Here is a 19,713-nt window from a genome sequence, read left to right on the forward strand (position 1 = left end):
AGACTGTTAGTGTAGATCATCCTCAGTGTTACTGACCATATAAGGAATAGTTACAGGTGTTTATATTTTATTAAAATCCATCTTCGTGTTAGTTTTTTTTAAAAAGTTAATACATTGACTTTTAATAGCATACTACAGGGATCTGCAACCTTTCAGAAGTGCTATGCCGAGTCTTCATTTATTCACTCTAATTTAAGGCTTCGCGTGCCACTAATACATTTTAACGTTTCTAGAAGGTCTCTTTCAATAAGTCTATAACATATAACTAAACTATTGTATGTAAAGTAAATAAGGTTTTTAAAATGTTTAAGAAGCTTCATTTAAAATTAAATTAAAATGCAGAGCCCCCAGACAGGTGTCCAGGCCGTGGGCAGTGTGAGTGCCACTAAAAATCAGCTCGCGTGTCGCAGGTTGCCTACCTCTGGCATACTATATTACTCTTCATTTGTTTTCATTTTTGACTATACTTTTGTATTGTTGTATGAAAAGGTGATGCGGCCCTCGGACCAATGTACTAGTCCCCATGTGGCCCTTGTGGTGATTTGAGTTTGTGATCCCTGCTCTAAGAGAAGGGACATGGACTAGCCTGGCCTTGGATTCTACGACTGCCCCATGAAGGCCTTCTGGGATAGCCACAGTGACTCCCTGCTATTGAATAGTGGCTGCTTATACCTCCTTTGAGGTGTGTGACACTACACTGGTTTGGGAAGCACCTCGCTGCCATGGGCATGAGGAAGTCTTGTCTATGCCTGCCAGGGTCAGCTTCCCAACGCTATCAGCCTCTGGCAACACAAGCACTGCCATCCCCCATGCCCTCCAAACACCTCTCTGGAGTTCTCCCGTCCCCATCCACTGGACACTGAGTTCTCAGGTCCTCTGTTCTTAATGGAGCGATACACCCCAGCTTTGAGCGATATCATGAAACACTGCTCATCTTAGCACACGGCACTTAGGGAGCAGGTATAAGTTTGCTTAACAAAGACCGAGATTCAAGTGACAACAAGCGGAAATATTGGCAACCAAGGGTTACGTATAAAGTAAAATCATAACTTGCATACTAGAGCCTAAACTTAACTCCCAAGACGTTCTTGTGTTAGAGTGAGCAAAATCCTTCCAGCATATTACAGCCAGGCTTGGCTGGGATCTTCTGTTTGTGGGACAAGTCATGGTGTCTTCTTGCCTCCATAGCGGAAAGATGCAGGATTACTGTACAGTTATAGTCCAAAAATCCATTGGCTTCACTTGCCAATTGGATAGCCGCAGCTGCTTGTGTTTTCCTGTCTAGGATTTCCCGAGGAGACATTGCAGTCACTTGGTTAGCATTTGGCCCACACTGTACATATATACTGTGCAATGGGCACCTAATATTCAAAGACCTCACGTGACAGCCTTTGGCAAACTATTACAGAGAGACCAGACTCCCTGTGCCCTTGGCCAGTTGGTCCCAGGAGCTCCCTGAGTCACAGTATGATCTGTGCTGATTTAGTTCCCCATCAGTAGAGTTTGTGCTACTAGAGCTTCCTATCCAAGGTCAGAATGGGAGGCTGCACCTCAGCAAACTGCTCATCGGAGAAAACAATGAACCAGGTTCAGTTCTGTCCTAGTGCTGGCTGGGGCAGAGAGGAGGGTGTGTACATTCCCTGTCTGGTAGCTGTAGGGATCAGTGCAGGCTGTGTGGATGGGGGGTTATGCCTCTGCTATGATCTGCTTTGTGCTGGGCAAGCTGGAGCTAAGCATGCCAGGGCAACACTGAATAGGACTCACTCGCTTCACCTTCCATCCTCCCAGATTTAGCAAACTCTGTGCCACGTAACTGAAATGCAGACACCTCTGGGGTAAAAGTCAGTGGTGAATTTGCAGGCAGCAAGCTGAATACCAGTTAGGAGGCTAGAAAGTTTGGATAAGGTGGCCAGGGTGAACTGCTACTCATAGGAGAAGTGTTGAGAAAGAAATATATTTTAAGACACTATCAATGTAATCTGTTTTAGGCCTTTTCCAAAATGAGCTAAAAGTCGTTCCAGGGCCTTCACCGGCCTGAATCCTCTTGGCAGTTTTTGTGGCTTTCCTATTTGTTATGATTTTGCTGTGTGACAGGCCCTCACAGGGTGAAACTGGCTGTAGAGGGGAAATAAGGAAACTGACTAGACACAGGAAAAATAGTGGAGGGGGGGAACCTTTTCTCTAAACTGCTACAGTAACTTCATGTGTTTCTTTTAACAGTAGCAGGCTAAATACATTGTAGGCCCAAGTGACTTTTTTAAGTGAGGGGTTCCTTTCATGTAAGGTGGGGCAGTTATTTATGGTCTTATTCACAAGACACAACAGACTGTGGAATCCAGTACAGCCATTTGTGCAGGCCTCTGCAGGATTTGAAGATGCTTCCGGGAAATCTAGATCTGATGCTTACTCCGCTCAGCTATCTCCTCTGCCTAAACAAACCTCAAAGCCACCTCTTGTTTTTCTGCTGAAAGATGCCAGCTTAACCCTGAGGGCCAAGGCTTTTTCTCCACCAATGAGATAGAGCCAGGGCAGCTTCTTGCACTGCCTTTTATAGAAACCATTGGGGGGTCTATTGATCTCCGTGGCCCATTTAGTCCTTGACTTCTCTGCTGAGACTACCAGTAAGGAGGCAACTGGTTCCATCTGGGGAGGTGGCTGTCTATAGGGAACTGGACTCACTGCAAACTGTAAGGGCTTCCTTTGATTTCCAACATAAATCCAACTTTTCCCTTGGCATTAAGAGGGATGGGCACTTTTGTCTCTGTTTATATTGATCTGTGATGTCTCTATCAAAGTGTCAGGTACAGATTGTGGGGTAGTTACAGTTTAGAATGCAGTGAAGCATGTTAAAAATGGGTTTCTTCTGCTATTGTAAAAAGAACAGGAGTACTTGTGGCACCTTAGAGACTTACAAATTGATTTGAGCATAAGCTTTCGTGGGCTAAAACCCACTTCATCGGATGCATGCAGTGGAAAAAACAGTATGAAGATAAATATGCACAGATAACATGAAATGGTGTTACCATACACACACTAACGAGAGTGATCAGTTAAGGTGAGCTATTACTAGCAGAAGAGAGAAACTCTTTGTAGTGGTAATCAAAACGGCCCATTTCCAGCAGTTGACAAGAAGATGTGAGGAGCCATAGAGGGGGGAAATAAACATGGGGAAATTGTTGTACTTTCTGTAATGACCCATCCATTCTTAGTCTTTATTCAAGCCTAATTTAATGGTGTCCAATTTACAAATTAATTCCAATTCAGCAGTCTCTTGTTGGAGTCTGTTTTTGAAGTTTTTTTGTTGTAATATTGTGACTTTTCGGTCTGTAATCGAGTGACGAGGGAGAGTGAAGTGTTCTCCAACTGGTTTTTGAATGTTATAACTATTGTGTAATTTATTCACTTGGGTGTCTCTGAAATTCCTCACAATCTCCTCTAGTCCTGGCAAATCTAAATCATTGTCATCCTGCAAATGTTGATACTTCGCTGTTCACTCCCTTTTCCAGCTCCAACAATATTTTTCATGTTGAGAATAATATTCCCAAGTCATAACCTTTGTCCCTCTTAGCCAAAACAGGATCAGATCTCAGGTAGGAGCATTTTTTCATCTCCTCACTCAAAGGTGAAGATTAGCATTTAAATATAGCTGGCCTTTTAAGTGCAGATGACTAAAATTGCCAGCCTGTCCCTAGGACAGCATGATGCAGATCTGGAAAGTGCCTTTGTGTTAAATTCCTTCCTTCTCTCAGTATCTGTTCCCCTTCCCGTGCTAGCCAGCAGCCTCCTAATCTAGCACTCCGCTGACATCATCAGCTCTAACTGCAGTAATGTGACTAGGGCCCAAACCAAAACCTCTTGGTTTGAATGAAAAGGGATTGACAAAATCTAATATGACTAGAAATATTTTAAGATGACTTTTGACTGTGAACCTTCTCCAGATCCTAGTGTCGCGTGAGCACCAGGTCTGTCAGTGGCAGTGACCATCTTTGCCACTCAAGCTTAGGGATTTGCAAAGTAAAAAGTTGACACTGATTTCTGTGCATTGTTCTCATGTTTTCCTAGTAGCTCCAGCAACTGTAGTAAGTCATTAGTGTGGGTGACTGGGAGTCAAAATTCTGGGCTCTGTTCCAAGTTCTACCACATATTTGTTGCTTATATTTTGTCGAACTCCTAGGCCACGTCTAGACTACACGCCGGATCGGCGTGTTAAAATCGATTGCTCGGGGATCGAAATATCGCGTCTGGTCTGGATGCGATATCTCGATCCCAGAGCGTGCTTAGATCGATTCCGGAACTCCAGCTAGATGACCGGACTTCCGGATTCGACACGGCGAGCCGCGCGGATCGATCCCGCGCGGTGAAGACAGGTGAGTAAATCGATTTCTTAGCATATTCGATTCAAGCTACCGCTATTCTCGTAGTGAAAGTGCGTTCTAAAATCGATTTAATCTTCGTAGGAGACTGGCCAGAGTGCAGGGCTGTGTTAACAAATTGTCTGTAATGGGGGGCTACAGCAGTCTAAACGAGCAATTTTGGATTCAATCAGAAAGACCAAGCAACCTTGTAGCTTGCCAAGGCTGTTGTCTTGTAATCTGGGCATGCAATGCCAAGTTATGAAGCTGCCAGTAGCCGCTGTGTGGGTAGAAATCCTTGCATAGGCAGTCAAAAATGGTTGTAACCTCTATCTAGAGTTTGGACTTTAACCCTTAGAATGTTGGTAGTTTTCAGTTCTCATTCCTGATGGCTACTTAAAGCACGTTGTGTTTGCCTTCATCGGAGCATTAATTTCCAGCTTGAACCGGACGTGGAAGTGCCTACCAAGTTAGTGTCCGGCACCAAAAATAACTCCTAAGTGTTTTAGGATGATCTCAATTAAGTCCCTTTCCTCTGACCTGTCTCAGACAGGGAATTGTGCCAAACAGAAGCAATCACTGACATCAGTTCAGAACCACACAACAGCATTTGTTGCTGAGCACCAAACTCAAGGTTAAACCAGTACCTTAGGAGTTCTAATTGATGAGCTGCTCAAATGTTTAGAGTTTGGGAGTTTCAGACTAGAAATTACATTGAGGCCATAGTTCCAGACCTGCGTTATTAGGCCTTGGACCAGTGCCACGAAAGCCATTGTAGTCAAAGGTCTAGTGAAAGTTGACCTACCAGGGCTACAAATCAGCGGCTGCATGCCATTAGCGATCACATCTTTCAATGGTGTTTGACAGATTGTTCGTAGCCTGCGTATTCTGATGAACAGGATTAGCAGCAGGGCTCTCTGGTTCCCATTATCCCTCTCTGTCCCTGTTTTGGTTTCTGCACAGGGTTAGTGGGCAGCAGCTTGTCTCAATGGCTAATGCTCGAAAACAACGTGGTGCTACTCTAGGCCCCGTTTTCTTGCATGTGGGTTAACTGATTAATTGCAGCTGTCAGAAGGGGCTACGTCCTTTGCGTTGCCTGGGGAATTAAAGGGAAGATGGTTTCAGAATGGTGCTGCCCATTTCTCATCTGTCGGTTTCCCTGCTAAATGCTCACGTTGTAAATGCTTGGTTCGCACTAACCCTTCTCCATGCTTGTCTCTGCAAGACCTTCCTGCCCCAGAGGAGTGAGTCTTCATGGGCTGTGTGAGGTGAAAACTCTTGGCAATTTTGCTAAAATTTCTTGGGATGTGCTTGAAAATCAGGGCAAGGACCAAGAGGTCTGGGCACCTGAAGCTGGCCTTTGAGAGGGCTGGGTGTGGACTGAGTGTGCTGGGGATGGCTCACATGGGGGGGTGTGGAGGGCTGTGTGGGTGGAGGGATTGTTCGGAGCCTGGCGGCAGATGTCTGCCCCTGTGCTTACAGTGCATTACTATGGGCTTGGGTCGGAGGCGGGTGCTTAGCCCCAAGAGACTGGGGTCTTTCTAGACTAGAGGAATGCATGGAGAAAACATGACTGCTCTCTTGTTTGCGGACTTGTCATTGCCGTGTAATGAGGGTCAGTCCGGAAGCTGCTTTGGCTCTCGGCTCTCTTCGACTGTTCCAGCTAGGAAGATGGAGCACGGATTGCACAGTTTAAGACCTAGTGCCCAGTGCCCAGTCCTGGACCATATGAAGTTGATTCCTGCTGTGGGTCATGCTTTCGTGCCACTCAGGAAGTGCAGCGAGTTGCGCGAGTGGTTTCATAGGGTACTGTCCGTGCTGCAAATTAAAAGGTGTGTCTCTTAATGCTTAAATTCCACCTCAGACTCCCTTACAGGTTTTTAACTTCCGATCCTAACCCCAATTAAAAGCCATGGCGGACTGTGTCCTTCCTGGCTACAACAGCAGCTAGCTAATGAGATAAGCGTCACACCTCTTGATTTGCAATGAGGCAGAGCCCTTTGGCAATGCTTGATCCAGAGTCCAGGTGCAGTCACTTTACCAGGTGACATGTCAGGTTAGATTTGCGCTCGTACAAGCTGCAAGTCTCTCAGCGGACCCTGACTGCTGGGGAGCAACTCTTGTGTGCCAGGACTGATGTTCAGTGAGGTTTGCTGTCATCTGGCCGGGTAGCAGGGAGTTCTCATGAGGCATCCTTGGCTGTGAAGTGAGATATGGTCTACACACCAGCATCATCCTTGTCAGATAGTGCCTGGGTGGGGGCCCATCAAAGTGTGCTGTTGAGACTCCTCTCTACCATGGGGGGTGTGGAGGAGGGAGATGTTGTGTTTTCCTGCTGCCTAGAGCCCTGGATAAGGGCTGTTCGTATGAGCCAATCGGGCAGGATTCAAGACCTGACAGGCTCTGGGGTAACTTCGTGCAGGCCAGGCCCAGAGCAGGGCTGGCTGCCAGGTGGTGCTCCCCAATTCTGCAGCAGAGGGGAAGGGTCTGTGGAGTGGCAATAACCAACTGGACAGGGTATTCCTTGAAGAGCCACCCTGGAATGGACTTTTCTGCTATCTCTGGGCTGTGGGAGCAGGTGAGGGAGATTAGGGATGAGCTGTGGAGTATTGGGGATGAGAACCCCACTGATCTTTCCTCGCCCTGACAGGGCGGAAACCATTGATTCGGGGGGAGGGGCTGTTTGCCATCTGGCACCCTCAGTGACAGTTGAGAATTCCCCAGCTCTCACCTGCCTTCCCTTGGGTCTGTGCCTTTTCGGGGTGTTCCAGACAGCCTGCTGGGAGCCCCCTGGGGCTGGCGGGAAGACTGGGCAGGGCGGTAGCTGCCTCCACAGACTGCCTGCCAGTCTCAGAGGGGCCCAGCACTGCTAGAAATAGGAAGGGAGAAGATTGCTGCAAGTAACCCCCTGGGGCAAAGCAATGGCTCGGGGAGCGGGGCACAGCTATGTGATTGTTGGGCAGATGAGTGCTGATGTTTCTTCCTTGGTATGCATGGGAGATCTGGCTACATGGTTGCTTCTCTCCTCTTCCTTCTCTGCAGCCCACTCAGGGCCGGCCTTTCCTAATACAGATTCTCCTCTGGATTCCAGGCCTGATCGGATGTTCCGAGCGGCTCACCACCTCCTGCGGGAACCACATCAAGTCAGCTGCCACTTGATAGCGTTTAATGTGACTCAGCAGGTAAGGAGCTGGGTGGGCTGCAGTGGAGCCTTGGCAGAAAAGGGTTACTCAGATCTGTGTGCCCATTAACCCTATAGTCATTGGGGCCCTGTTGTGCTAGGTGCTGTGCAACACACAGCCAGGCCCTCCCTGAAGAGTTTACTTTCTATTTAGGAAGATCAAGAGAAGGAAACGTTATCCCATTGGATAATCGGCAGATAAGTCTGCTCGATGGTCTGTGTAGTGGAGGATGTTGGATGTAGAGGGAACTAGTTACTGCAGAGATTCTTTCTTGGTGCTGGCTGGTGAGTCTTTTGCCCACATGCTCAGGGTAGCTGATCGCCATATTTGTGGTCGGGAAGGATTTTCCTCCAGGCGGGATTGGCAGAGCCCTGGAGGTTTTTCGCCTTTCCTCTGCAGCGTGGGCATGGTCGCTTGCTGGTGGATTCTGCAGCCTGGGTTCTTCAAAATTCTCAATTTTTGACGATTGATTCATAACTCAGTCATGGGTTCGGGGTTGTTATAAATGTGTATGGGTAGGGTTTTGTGGCCTGCCTTGTGCAGGAGGTCAGACTAGATGATCATATTGGTCCCTTCTGACCTATGAGTCTGAGTCTATAAGTGGGGAAACTGAGGCACAGAGGGGCAATGACATGCAGGGACTAGAACCTGAGTCTCTTAACCCTCTAAAGGCTCCAGACCAGTGGTCCCCAACCTTTTTCATCTGGCAGGTGCCAGACGACTAGCCACGGAGAACCGTAGCGGCAGACGAGCATCTGCTGAAATGCCGCCAACAAGCGGTGTCATCCAGAGTCATTGCTGCCGAAATGCTGCTGAATTTCGCTGGGGACGCCTCTGGGTGATGCTGTTTGTTGGTGGCAAGCAGCATCATCCAGAGGCATCGCTGCTGAAGTGCCACCGAATTTCGGCGGATGCTTGTCCCCCAGCCAGTATGTGGGTGCACTTAGATGCCCCGGCGGGCGCCGTGTTAGGGACCCCTGTTCCAGACTAATAACTGGATGTAGTGAGTTAGAACAACCAACAGTATGGGGCACAATAGGTGAAAGCAGAGGCAGGGAGGCTGGGTTACAACAAGACCATGTGATTACTTATCTTCCTTAAAGACACGAATATAACGAACCTCGGTGTTCAGGGCCCCTGCCTCATGGGAAAGATGGCTCTAGCAACACATCGCCCCGTATGCCCTGTGGGGCATTGATTTGGCACAATGTCTCCGGGAAGCATGGTGATACCATGTCCCCCAGCTGGTACCATGGTACAAGCAGGACGGTACCACATCCTCCAGGTCTGTGGTTGGCAGCTGCCCCATTCGGGTACTGGCCTGGCTTTGCTTGGTTCCTGGGATCCTCTGAGGTATCTGGAACAGGGGGTGACTGTGATCTCAGTCATTACTTGGCAATAATGGACCGTAACTGGAGTGTGCTATGTGAACCCTAGTGACTGTTATCTCCCCCAGTAGCGCTCTGTGCTTCAGACCAGGCCAGTACAAAGCCAGCAAACTCCCTTCGTGGTGTGCTCTGCTAATGATTGGTCCAGGCACTCTCCAGCAATGGCTGGGGGGGAGCTCAGACGTGCTTGCCCTCAGCTCTTGTGGTGTCATCTGTGACTATGTGATACATTGTTTGTTTCATAACCCGAGTCTCCCTGTGAACATGCTGCGGGGATGGAACCCAACACCTGCAGGAGATGGGAGCTCCCAGCTGAGCTGGCGTCAGGCATGGCTTTGCTTTTGGATGGCGTGTGTGGCATGTGGCACTCCTGGCAAGCAGGATGGTGTTCAGCAAGGGGCGGCCATGATGGACTGGTGGGCAGCTCGTGACCTATGTTGTCTTTCAGGTGTGCTGGGCATTGTGCCGCTGGAGAGCCAGGACGGAGGGAAGAGGGCTGTGTCCCAGCTGTGCTGCCATTCAGGTGAGCTCGCCAGACCAAAACATATCAAATAAGGAACCAGCACTAGTGGGTGGGAGCCAAGCAGTCTCAAAGGCCTCTCTGACACTGCCAGGAAGGGGCAGGTTTGTGAGGCACATTCCTATATGCTGAACACAGGACTGAGAGCCACCATATGCGTTTCACTGGTCAGCCACTGGAAGGCAGGGAGTTTCTGTGATTAATGACCTGGTGCAGATTTGAACTGGTGACATAGCAGTGAGTCTCTCTTGCCTACTGCTAATCCATTAGCTATGGGCCACCTCCCATGTCCTGCATGAGTTTCTTACAGCCAAGAAATGGCTGGATCTCTGTCAGTGGCCCTTTGGAAAAGAGCTGGCACTTGTCGCCCACTATCCCAATCACTGAGATGCTAGGAAAGAGCGTGTAAGAGTACTTGACTGCTTAGTGGGATTGCAGGGCAGCACCTGGGCAGCCTGCTGGCCTGTCTCAGCACAGGCTGCCTGCTCCAACCAGAGAATTTTTCAGGGTATATGCAGCAGATAATTGGAGCCGGAGGAGTTGTGTGGTTTTTTAAATGCTTTATGGGCCTGTATCTCATCGTTTTGTACAAATAGAAAAGTACGCAGTGACCTACTTTCTTGAGTGTGCCAGATGCAGCAGAGGGACTGTTAATTACTGTGCCAGCCTCCCTCCCCCAGGTCCCTGCAGATGGAGTTACAAGGAGTGCCTTTCAGTGGCCCGCATGCCAAACCAGGGAATCACAAAGGGGTATTTTGTTACCAGTGGCGTCGCTTCAGCAAGTAGGGCCTCACGCCGCAGTAGTGTGACCTGACAGAGCTGTGCATCTGCGTGCTGGCCTTGCTGCTGTCTGGGCTGGATGCTGTCTGGCTGACGTAATGAGGCTCCTGCAGATGTTCACACGAAGTGTACCCCTTAGTTAGCAAGGCATTCCACTGCCTCTCTTGTAGGAGGCCAGCAATGGAAATTCCACTGGGGCCTGAGCACTTTGATGGGTACAGAAGGCCTGAGTGTGGGTGTTAAAGAAGCAGGTTTGCTCCTATTACGGGGTGTACAGCTCAAACCCAGAAAGCTGAGTCCCTGCTCTCCTGGGGCATGATGGGAGCTCTTCTGGCTTCAGATGGGATGGCTGGATCTTTCACACAAAGTACTTTCCTCCTAGCTACTCCAGACATTTTGAGTTGAGTAGCTGTCTCCCCTCCTCCTTCAGGGTTTTCAACAGTCTTCCAAGAAAACTGGAATTTCTTATATGGAACCAATCACCCACAACCTCTTGTCAGGCCTTTTTGAGCTGTCCCTAACAAAGCAGAAAGGGCACTGAGCCAGTTCTCCCTGTCCCTTGGCAGGACACGTGGGACAGGCTGGTTAGCTCGTGGCAGCAGAAGGGAAAGGAAGGCATTCCACAGCGGGTTAGCAAGGGCTGAAATAGAGCCACTCTGCTCTCCTGAGATGCCTAGCTCAGCAGTGGGGCTCCAATGAGCATCTGATATTCCAGCTGCTCGTGGAAATGGAACTGCTAAGCCAGTGGAGGTTTGTCCATTGCTGCCTGCCAGGAGCAGTGGGCTCTGGGAGAAGGCTGTAGCAAGGCTGTTGTAGGGCAGAGAGCAAGTGGGCCGTGGCTGCAGCAGATGTACCGCGGCCTGGGAGCCGAGAGCCAACGTGCTGTTGGAATGAACCTCTGCTCTCCTCTCTCCCCATCAGACGTGGTGACGGACTTTGACTTTTCTCCATTTGACGCGCTCCTGCTGGCGACAGGCTCCGCCGATGAAACTGTGAGTGTAAACTAAAATGGGGGCTGAGGGGTGTGTGTGCGGCAAACCCCCTGAGCAGGGTGGCTCCATGGCTCTGGGGTCATCTCTGGGCTGTCTCATACAGAGAGCTGGCCCTGGCTTGCATGGCACCTTTCCTGGAGAGCTAAGGAGTGGAGCTGAGGGGCAGCCACAGGGCCGTGGCATGGGGATGTAAAACAGCTGTTCAGAGGAGGGTGCTTGGCCTTTGGGCTTCAAGAAGGATGAAAACACCTTCTCAGTTGTAGGGGGAGAGGCAGCTGCTGAAAGCCCAAGGAGATCAGTCAGATGCAGGCTCAGTACCCCCCTCAGGGTCTGGGGCAGTGACAGGCTATGGGAACTGTGCTCTGCTGGCAACAAGCCAAGGTGTTCATAGCTGCCGCCTCTGGCAGGGAGGGTGGGCTCAAGGGGCAGCTGCACTTGTGAGGCAGGTGGGCTGTGTGTCTACTCTGTCCATGCTGGGGAAGGAAGGGGAGAGGGCTGTGATTGCCTTGGATCTATAACCCCACGTGGCACCCAGGCTGCATACCCAGTTGGGTAGGACTGGGGACCCCACAGAGGCTCCAGTCATGCTGCCTGGCAGGGACAAAGCCCGGGAGGCGAAAGGCCAAGCAGTTGCCACCAGCTTTTTAGGGTGGAGAAGCCCAGTTCAAACCACACCTCTGCACATGGGTGCTGTGACAAATGGAGCCTTCTGAGTGCGTGGCATCTTCCTGGGGGATTTGGACATGGGGGAGGGGTCTTGCCAGGGTTCACCCTACTGTCTTGGGCTGTAGGTGAAGTTGTGGCGCCTGTCTGAGAGCGGCCAGGACCTGCCCTCCAGCCCTGGAGTGATCCTGGGGCCGGCAGGGTGCCAGGTGGAGACGCTTCAGTTCCACCCGACAGCGGACGGTGTACTGGTGAGCGGAGCTGGGAGAACGGCAAAGGTCTGGGATGTGGCCCAGCAGAAACCTCTGACAGGTAGGCTCGGCTGTGGCAGTCTTGCAGAGCATGTGCCTTGTCCTGGGCGCAGCCTTCTCCTGAGTGAATGCTGGAGCAAGTCTCTACTCAGCTGCATTTACTCCAGGAACTCCTGCTACTTGCCTGGGGCTAGACCCTGGGCTGGCTCTCTGTCCCCTTTATGGATGCGGTGTCTCTGAATGGCCTCAGTGCTGGTGAAAGCTACCACCTGAGCAGTGCTGCAGAGCATGGGAAGTGACTGTCCTAGACACCCATCAGCATCTTAACCCTGTCCCAAAAGGGCCACCCTACAGGAAGTTCAGGCACCGTGGCCCACTTACTCCTTGGCCTCCCTGCGGAGACACCCGTCCAGAGCGTGTGGTGAGCAGTGGTGCGGGCACCTGCTCCCCTCACTCTGGGGCCTGTGTGAGACCAGCACACGTGTCATGCTGGCCACTGAACAGCCCCACCTGTTGGGATGGCGCTTGGGCACTCCTGGCCTCAGCTGGGTTTGAACCAGGGCCCTATGTGAAGGAGGCCTATGCTACTGCCAGTCCCTTGAGTGGGCCATTTCTCCTGGTGCTCCCTGTCTTTGAATTAGACCAGGAGCCATTGGGGCTGGGGCACAGCCCTTTGTGCGAAAATGAACCCAAATTCGGTCACCTGTTGTTTCCAGGCAAAACTCCAGTGTTTGAAATGGAAGTGTTGGCTGGAGAAGACTAATGCCTGCAGTGGTGCAAACTGCAGCCACTGTTCTAAAGTGCTGCCGTGTGCTAAGTGTCTGGCCTGTGACATGGCCTGGGACGAGATTGTATATTTGTGGGGGAGGGGTTAAGTTTCCCCCCTTTTGCCCTCTCCTAGTGGTGACTGGTAGCTTGTGCCTGGCAGGGATTGACTCCAATTCTCGCTCACCTTCCCAGCACTGGAACCTCATGGCGACCTGATCCAGAGTGTGTCCTGGAAACAAGATGGCGCTCTCCTCGGCACCTCCTCTAAGGTGAGCGCAGTGGGTGCACCAGGTCGGGTGGGCTGGGAACCCCAAGTGCTATTTCCTGGGCAGATCTGGTGTGTGGTGTTTGGGGGTTGGGCTCTGGGGTCTGATCGAGCCATCATGTGATAGGAGCATCTGAAGATCATTCCCCTCCCTCTGCTGTGCTAGGAGTGCTGCTGCTGGAGCCCGGGGCTGCACCCGCAGCACCTGTGGGCAGGCTTGTAGAACCAAGGCGTGAGTGTCGAGCAGCTTGTGCACTAGATGCCCAGTGCTCTCTAGCCTCCCCTGCAGCAGAGCTAAACCTGGACTAGCCGCCTGTCTGCCAAGAGGCCCATGACACTGGTGCAGCAGGGGACGGGATTGGACGAGCTGCTGGAGGGGCTGAGCCTGGCAGAGGAGAGGGGAGCAGGAGGGGAAATGGCAAAATGCAAAGAGCTCTGGCATGTGCCATCCTTGGTCTTGTCCCTACTGAGCTAGCAGGCGCAGGCTGGAAAGGCCTGACCTCAGCTCTCCTTTGAACTGGCCCTCGCCTACTCCCTGGCCCAACCCGTCTCACCTCATGTGCTGGGGAAAGGAGTTCAGCTTTTACCAGAGAAAGGAATCTGACAGGGGTGAGTCTGGGGCCTGATGCAAGGGGAGGAGTAAATCAGATACGTGGTGGCTGATTGACCTGACGTGTGTGCTCCAGTTTGCTGCTTTCCAGTGATGACCTCCCACTCCAGTACTAGGGAAATGGCAGAGCTTTTGTCTAGAGAGCCACTCGCTTGGAAAGGCAGCAGGGAAATCGGCAAATGCCTCTTGCCATACATGCTCTTACCCCTGCAAAACCCCTTTCCTAGAGCCACGAGGTTAGCACTGTCAGTGTGCCATCTTCTGCTCCATGTGGTCCCCTCTCCTAGGTATTGCCAAGGTCTGCCATCAGCATTTCTGCTTCCCTCCTCCAGGTTCAGGTTGAAAACACTTGATATGTTATGAACAATTGTGCTGTCTCCCTGCAAAACAGCAAAAGCAGCTTAACCCATCACCTTCCTTGTCCCCACTGCTCACCTCTCCTTGACAGCCTTTGCTGTTACCCATCCTCTTAGCTCATCGTGTGAAATCACTTAACAGATTGGAGGCTGCAGTTCCCATGGCATTCCTTGCCACAATTGGGCTGTTAATCCTGGTTCTCTGTTCAAATAGCATCACCAGTTGGGTTCTGCCTCCTTAAATTCCTCCTGTAGTTTCAGCTGGGTACAATAGTCACTTCCTAGCCTTAGCTTTTATACGGTGGTGTTGTGTGCTATTCTGTTCCACCCTAGAGGCAGCTGCATTGAGATTCCTGTGAGGTGGGTAAGCTCTGTGGGATCCTGCATGAACACAGGATGCTGTTTTCCTACAGTTATGTAAATCCACTAGTCATGGAATGGGAATTCAAGAGGCTGGCCTGCACTCCAGAGAGCTGCTCAGTATCTGAACACATCCACTCCTAACAAACACTGTGACTTCTTTTCCTAATAAGAGTATCCGGAGGGAAGAGAGTAAGGGGGGGAATACCACTCTGCGGAGGCAGACCCCCCCAGTAAGCACCCAGAGCAATGCTTGATGTAGGGACCATCTGCTAGAGGAGTAATGGCTCTCTGAGTGGGACCTGCATTCTGGCTAATCTTCAGCAGAAAGCCTGCCAATGTCCCTCCAGGAGAGAGAAGAGGTTGAGTGGAGGGGAGGGCATGATGTGTTCTGTAGTACTATATGTTGCCAGCAATGACTAGTGAAATGTATGGGTGGGTGGCAAATGTGAGACCAGAGTGTGACCCTGGATTTGGTGTTGCTCCCTTAGCAGCATGTGCTGCAGAAGTGGAGTACTCTGTGCAATGTTCTAATACTATGCTGGCTCGCTTGCACGGGTACCAACATAACCTTCAGGCAGCACGTCTGTGCGTAACAACTGCAATCATAGAGATTAAAGCCAGAAACAAGCTTTCCTGGGGATGTGCTCAGCATGTATAGGGAACTGCATCACAGTGCACAGTAAGCATTTCTCCAAGTTTCTTTCAAGTCTATGGTAATAGTAAACTTGATTCTTCTTTCTGTAAAATAGGAATATTAATGGAGTCACTAGATGGTGCTATTGCAGATTGTAGTTCTCTTCATCTGGCTGAATAAGAGTGAAATATTTTATTTACTAGACACAGTATTTTCAAGACACTGCCACTTAACATCAGGCTTAATAAGTTATTAATGTCATCATAACTGATAGTCATAAGGCCCTTCTTAACTTGCGGTATTGTGGAAATTGTGGATTCTGCAATATTAGGCTTCCACCGCAATTTTGACAGCGGAGCCCTGCCGTGCCCTTCTGGGTGGCTGACAGCAGAAAATCGTGGGGAAGTAATAATGTACTTTAATAATGGATCTTTTTTGTTTGTGGTAATACTTTTCTGCAATTTTCCATGGCTTGTCTGCAACTCAGCCGCAATTTTTCACAATCATTCTGCAATTCAAGTAGAGCCTGTCATAAGTAGTCTGTCAGGCAGTGCTATAGGATGGCCAGCAGGGGTCACCTAGGATTTTTATGGTTCTTGATTTGCCTGGCTTCCAGCAGGGAGAATTCACACAATGTTCTCTCTCATTTTTTACATCCATGTGTGGCGTTAATTGTATTATGTGCACCAATATAGAGGTCATGTGTGGTGAGGGTGGGACCGAGGGGTTTGGCGTATGGGAGGGGGCTCAGGGCTGAGGCAGAGGGTTGGGAGGGGAGAGGGGGGAATGCTGTGGATGTGGGTTTCTGGGGTTGGGCTGGGGATGAGGGGTTCAGGGTGCCAGAAGGGGGCTCAGGGATGGGGCAGAGAGTTAGGGTGCAGGGGGTGAGGGCTCTGGGGTAGGGCTGGGGATGAGGGGTGCCGGAGGGATCAGAGCTGGGGCAGAGGATTAGGGGGGTGAGGGCTCCGGCCGGGGAAGTGGACTTCTGGGGTTGGGCTGGGGATGGGGGTTCAGGCCTAGGGCAGAGGTTTGGGGTGCGGGGGCAGGGATAGAGTGAGGGCTCTGTGGTGGGGTTGAGGATGAGGGATGGGGGAATTAGGGCTGGGACAGAGGGTTAGAGTGCAGAGTGTGAGGGCTCTGGGGTGTGGCTGGGGATGAGGGGTTTGGGGTGCAGGCTGCCCCAGGGCTGTGGTGGGGGGAGAGGACTACCCTCAGCCCTCTCTCGCCATAGCAGCCCGAGGCTGGGGGAGAGGCATCTCTCCCCACCCGCGCAGCCCTTGATATCTGTGTGGCCATGCAGTTTAGAGGGAACTTAGTTACTAGGTATATATAAAACGGTTTGAGATCCTGATGAACAAAACTCTCACGGGCTACAAGTAGAACTTCTTGATCCATAATCAGAACCGACTGGATTCAAAGTAAATTCCTGCAACTTGTCCCTCTGATTGGAAAATCATTCCTGCAGTTTCTGTATTCTATAATCTCTGAGTGTATGCACGATCCTTGGCATGGCTGGTTCTGGCTCTCCCTGGCTACCTGGACTTTGCAGGCAAACTGCATTTTGTGCCTCCAGAAGAGGAAGTGAAGCAGTAATGTTCCTGTTGATGCTGGCAAATCTGTCTGCAGCTGGGCTAATGACTTCTAGCTCTAGCTGCTGACTGGGGAGGGCAAAATTAGACATCCATGACAGCTTGCTGATAGCAGCCCAGGTAATCACATGCGATCGATGGGCTGTTCCTAGGGCTGTCTCTTACCTGTGCGGCTGCACTGGCAGGTGTCTCGTTCTTTGTCCCGTCCCGTCTGTTTGCCCACGGGATTGCAGCCAGCTTGGCAGAAGTGGATATGAAGGCAATCCGGTGATTTTTTTTTTTTTTTTTTTTTTTTTTTTTAAGCTTTTGGTGTTCTTGTGACTCGTACTGGTCGATGCAGGTGTCTGACTGCCTTTGAGCCCTCTGAGTGCAGGGCTTCCATTGACCAGGCTGGAAGGGCTGATGCCACCTCTTGCCATGGCAGAGATGACATGGCATGGGGGATTATGGGCTCCTTGCCTTAGTAGGTGGTGATGGAGGCAAATACGACACTTCAGCAGCCAGGGGAAATCCTGGCCCTCTGCTGTCAAGGGGAGTTCTGCCATTAGCTTCAAGGGGCCAGGATTTCACCCTAGATCTAAGGCCCTAATCCCACAGGTCCCTGAAGACTGCGCTTTGTCACATGCCAATGCATGTGACTGGAACCATCAGACTCCTCCAAAGTTGTTGGGTCTTTGCTGACCTCTGTCATGGGTGGCAAGCACAAGCTTTTCCTGGCCAAGTTGTGGGGGAGATTCCAGCAATGTGCATCACTAAACACTCTCCTCGCATACCACTCTGTCTGGCTCCTCCAAACAGTCCTGCCCTGCCAGAGCGCTCCTGCTTTCTGCGGTAGATCCTTAGCCATATTCCAGCAGTTCCCAGGTCCCGTTGGTGCTGTGCAGACACATTGAGAGGCAATCCCTGCCCTGATGACACTGCCAGTGAAATGACTAGACCACTGGCTTCTGGGCGGAAGGAGGCTGTAAGAACAAACCCTGGCGTGCTCAGCTCATGATACAGCAGTGCCACCAGCCTGAGCTGGGTTTTGCTGGGAGGTGATTAGCTAACCGGCTGGAGGATGGGAAAGGGGAGTGCACGGGGCAGGTGGGGAGATGAGGGAGGATGTTGGCACCCCCAGCAGGGGGGCAGAGAATGTCCAGTGAAAGCATCTGATGTGGTGATGGCAGCCAAAGATTCCTGCTGTGGCTGATCCTACCCACTCCTGTGCTTGTGAGTGGCACGTCCCTGCCTGTTCTCTTCCCCAGGGGCTTGTGGCGAGGGGTGGGGTCACTGGTGCCCCGTGAGGACAGTGTGGGAGGGGTAACTGGGCTTGTCTCTCAGCATAGGTTGGCTGGCCCTGCCAGGCTGTTTCCACATTGTGCTGCCCCTGCTGAAATCCAATTACCCCTGGCGCCTCTGCTGCTCATTGGAAGATGAAGGGGAGGACGGGGTAGGCTCCCGGTGGGTTCCACTGTTCCAGGTCTCCTTGCATTGGATGGGAGTGAGGGACAGGCCCACTCTGCCGTGCCGTGAGGTGCCTGTGCAGTGCTCTCGTCAATCTGCTCTGGTCAGTCAGCTGGGGGAAGGGAACGGGCAATATTCAGCCGGTCTGGGGCAGGCTTGAGTGATGGAGGCCGCTCTGGCACTGAGCCCTCGCGCCCCGTGCTGGTGAGGACTTGTTTCAAGGCAGTTGCTGTGATGCTTTTTGCCCTTTGTACCTGCTCATCTTACCAGCAAAGGTGTTGAGGGAGGGAGCCCTAGCCCTGTTAGGGCCCTGGGTGTCCTTGTGGATGCTTCCCATTCTCACCAGCAATAAAGGACCTGTTTTTGTCCCCCTGACGCTGGGCAGGCCTCTACCTTCAGCAGGGGCAGACATCCGTTGAGAATTTAGTGGATGCCTGCAAAGGAATATGCTGCAGCTGCCCTTCCACGCTACCCAGCCTAGGCTGTCTTTGTCCCTGCCAGCCCTATAGATGCCAGCTTTCTCCCTCAGAGCTGGGCGGGCTCTGCAGGGCCCACAGGAGTGAGCATGCCACAAACTCCCCATTAGCAGGTCTGATTACAAACACACCTGCGGCAGAGCTGGAGCATGCAAAGGACTCCCAGCCTGCAATCCCCTCTTTGTAGTGGACCCCAGCATTAGACGGCTGATCTGAGCAATGCTATGGAGAGCTGTGCCAGTAGGCATGAAGCAAAGAGTGATTGAGAGGAAATGGGTGACGGGGATGAATCACTGGATGATTACCTGTTCTGGTCATTCCATCTGGGGCACCTGGCACTGGCCACTTTCAGAAGACAGGACGCTAGGCTAGATGAACCTTCGGTCTGACCCAGTATAGCCACTCTTATGAGAGAGAGGGCAGAGTAACACATTGCCCATCTGTAGCACCTTCCCCCAAGGATCTCTAGCAGCACACGCACTAGGCACATACTTAATCCCAGCGTACTGCTCTGGGTGGGGGCCCAAAGATAGAGCCAGTAACAAAGCCTTGACCAGAACCTAGCAATTCTGCATTCGGGGCAGCACCTCTCCTGTATATACAGCACCTAACACAGTGGGCCTCCATTCACTAGCATAATAAGAGTCCATGTCTGCCAGCCGGCTCAATTCACCGGAGAGATCGAGATTTCTCTCCCAAAGAAACCTGCTACTTACTCCTGGCCATGGGTCCTAGGGACAGCAGAAGCAAACTTCGTCGGGCAGGGGTAGGTGGGGCTTGGCTGAGGGATATGTTTTAGGGTTGCCAACTTTCTAATCACACAAAACCAAACACCCCTGCCCTGCCGCTGTCCTGCCCTTTCTGAGGCCCCACCTCCTACTTGCTCTATTCCCCCTCCCTCTGTCGCTCACTCTCCCCACGCTCACTTTCATTGGGCTGTGGGAGGGGTTGAGGACTCTGGGGTGGGGCCAGGGAGAAGGAGGCTCTGGGGTGGGGCACTGGGATGAGAGGTTTGGGGTGCAGAAGGGGGTGAGGGCTCCAGTTGGGGGTGTGGGCTCTGGACTGGGGCAGGGGGGTG

General features: G+C 51.5%; 1 protein-coding gene across 1 annotated transcript in view; it reads left to right on the forward strand.

The window, feature by feature from the left end:
* The first annotated feature begins 9,373 nt into the window (after positions 1–9,373).
* CORO7 (coronin 7) overlaps positions 9,374–19,713 on the forward strand; it is a 173,134-nt gene continuing 162,794 nt past the window's right edge. Inside the window, exons 1-4 of the mRNA XM_032781656.2 lie at positions 9,374–9,445; positions 11,144–11,214; positions 12,006–12,189; positions 13,089–13,165. The gene's annotated coding sequence lies outside the window, so the exon portion shown is untranslated. The remainder of the gene's footprint in view (positions 9,446–11,143; positions 11,215–12,005; positions 12,190–13,088; positions 13,166–19,713) is intronic.

The sequence above is a fragment of the Chelonoidis abingdonii genome, chromosome 9 (assembly GCF_003597395.2).
Source record: "Chelonoidis abingdonii isolate Lonesome George chromosome 9, CheloAbing_2.0, whole genome shotgun sequence".
NCBI classification, from domain to species: Eukaryota; Metazoa; Chordata; order Testudines; family Testudinidae; genus Chelonoidis; species Chelonoidis abingdonii.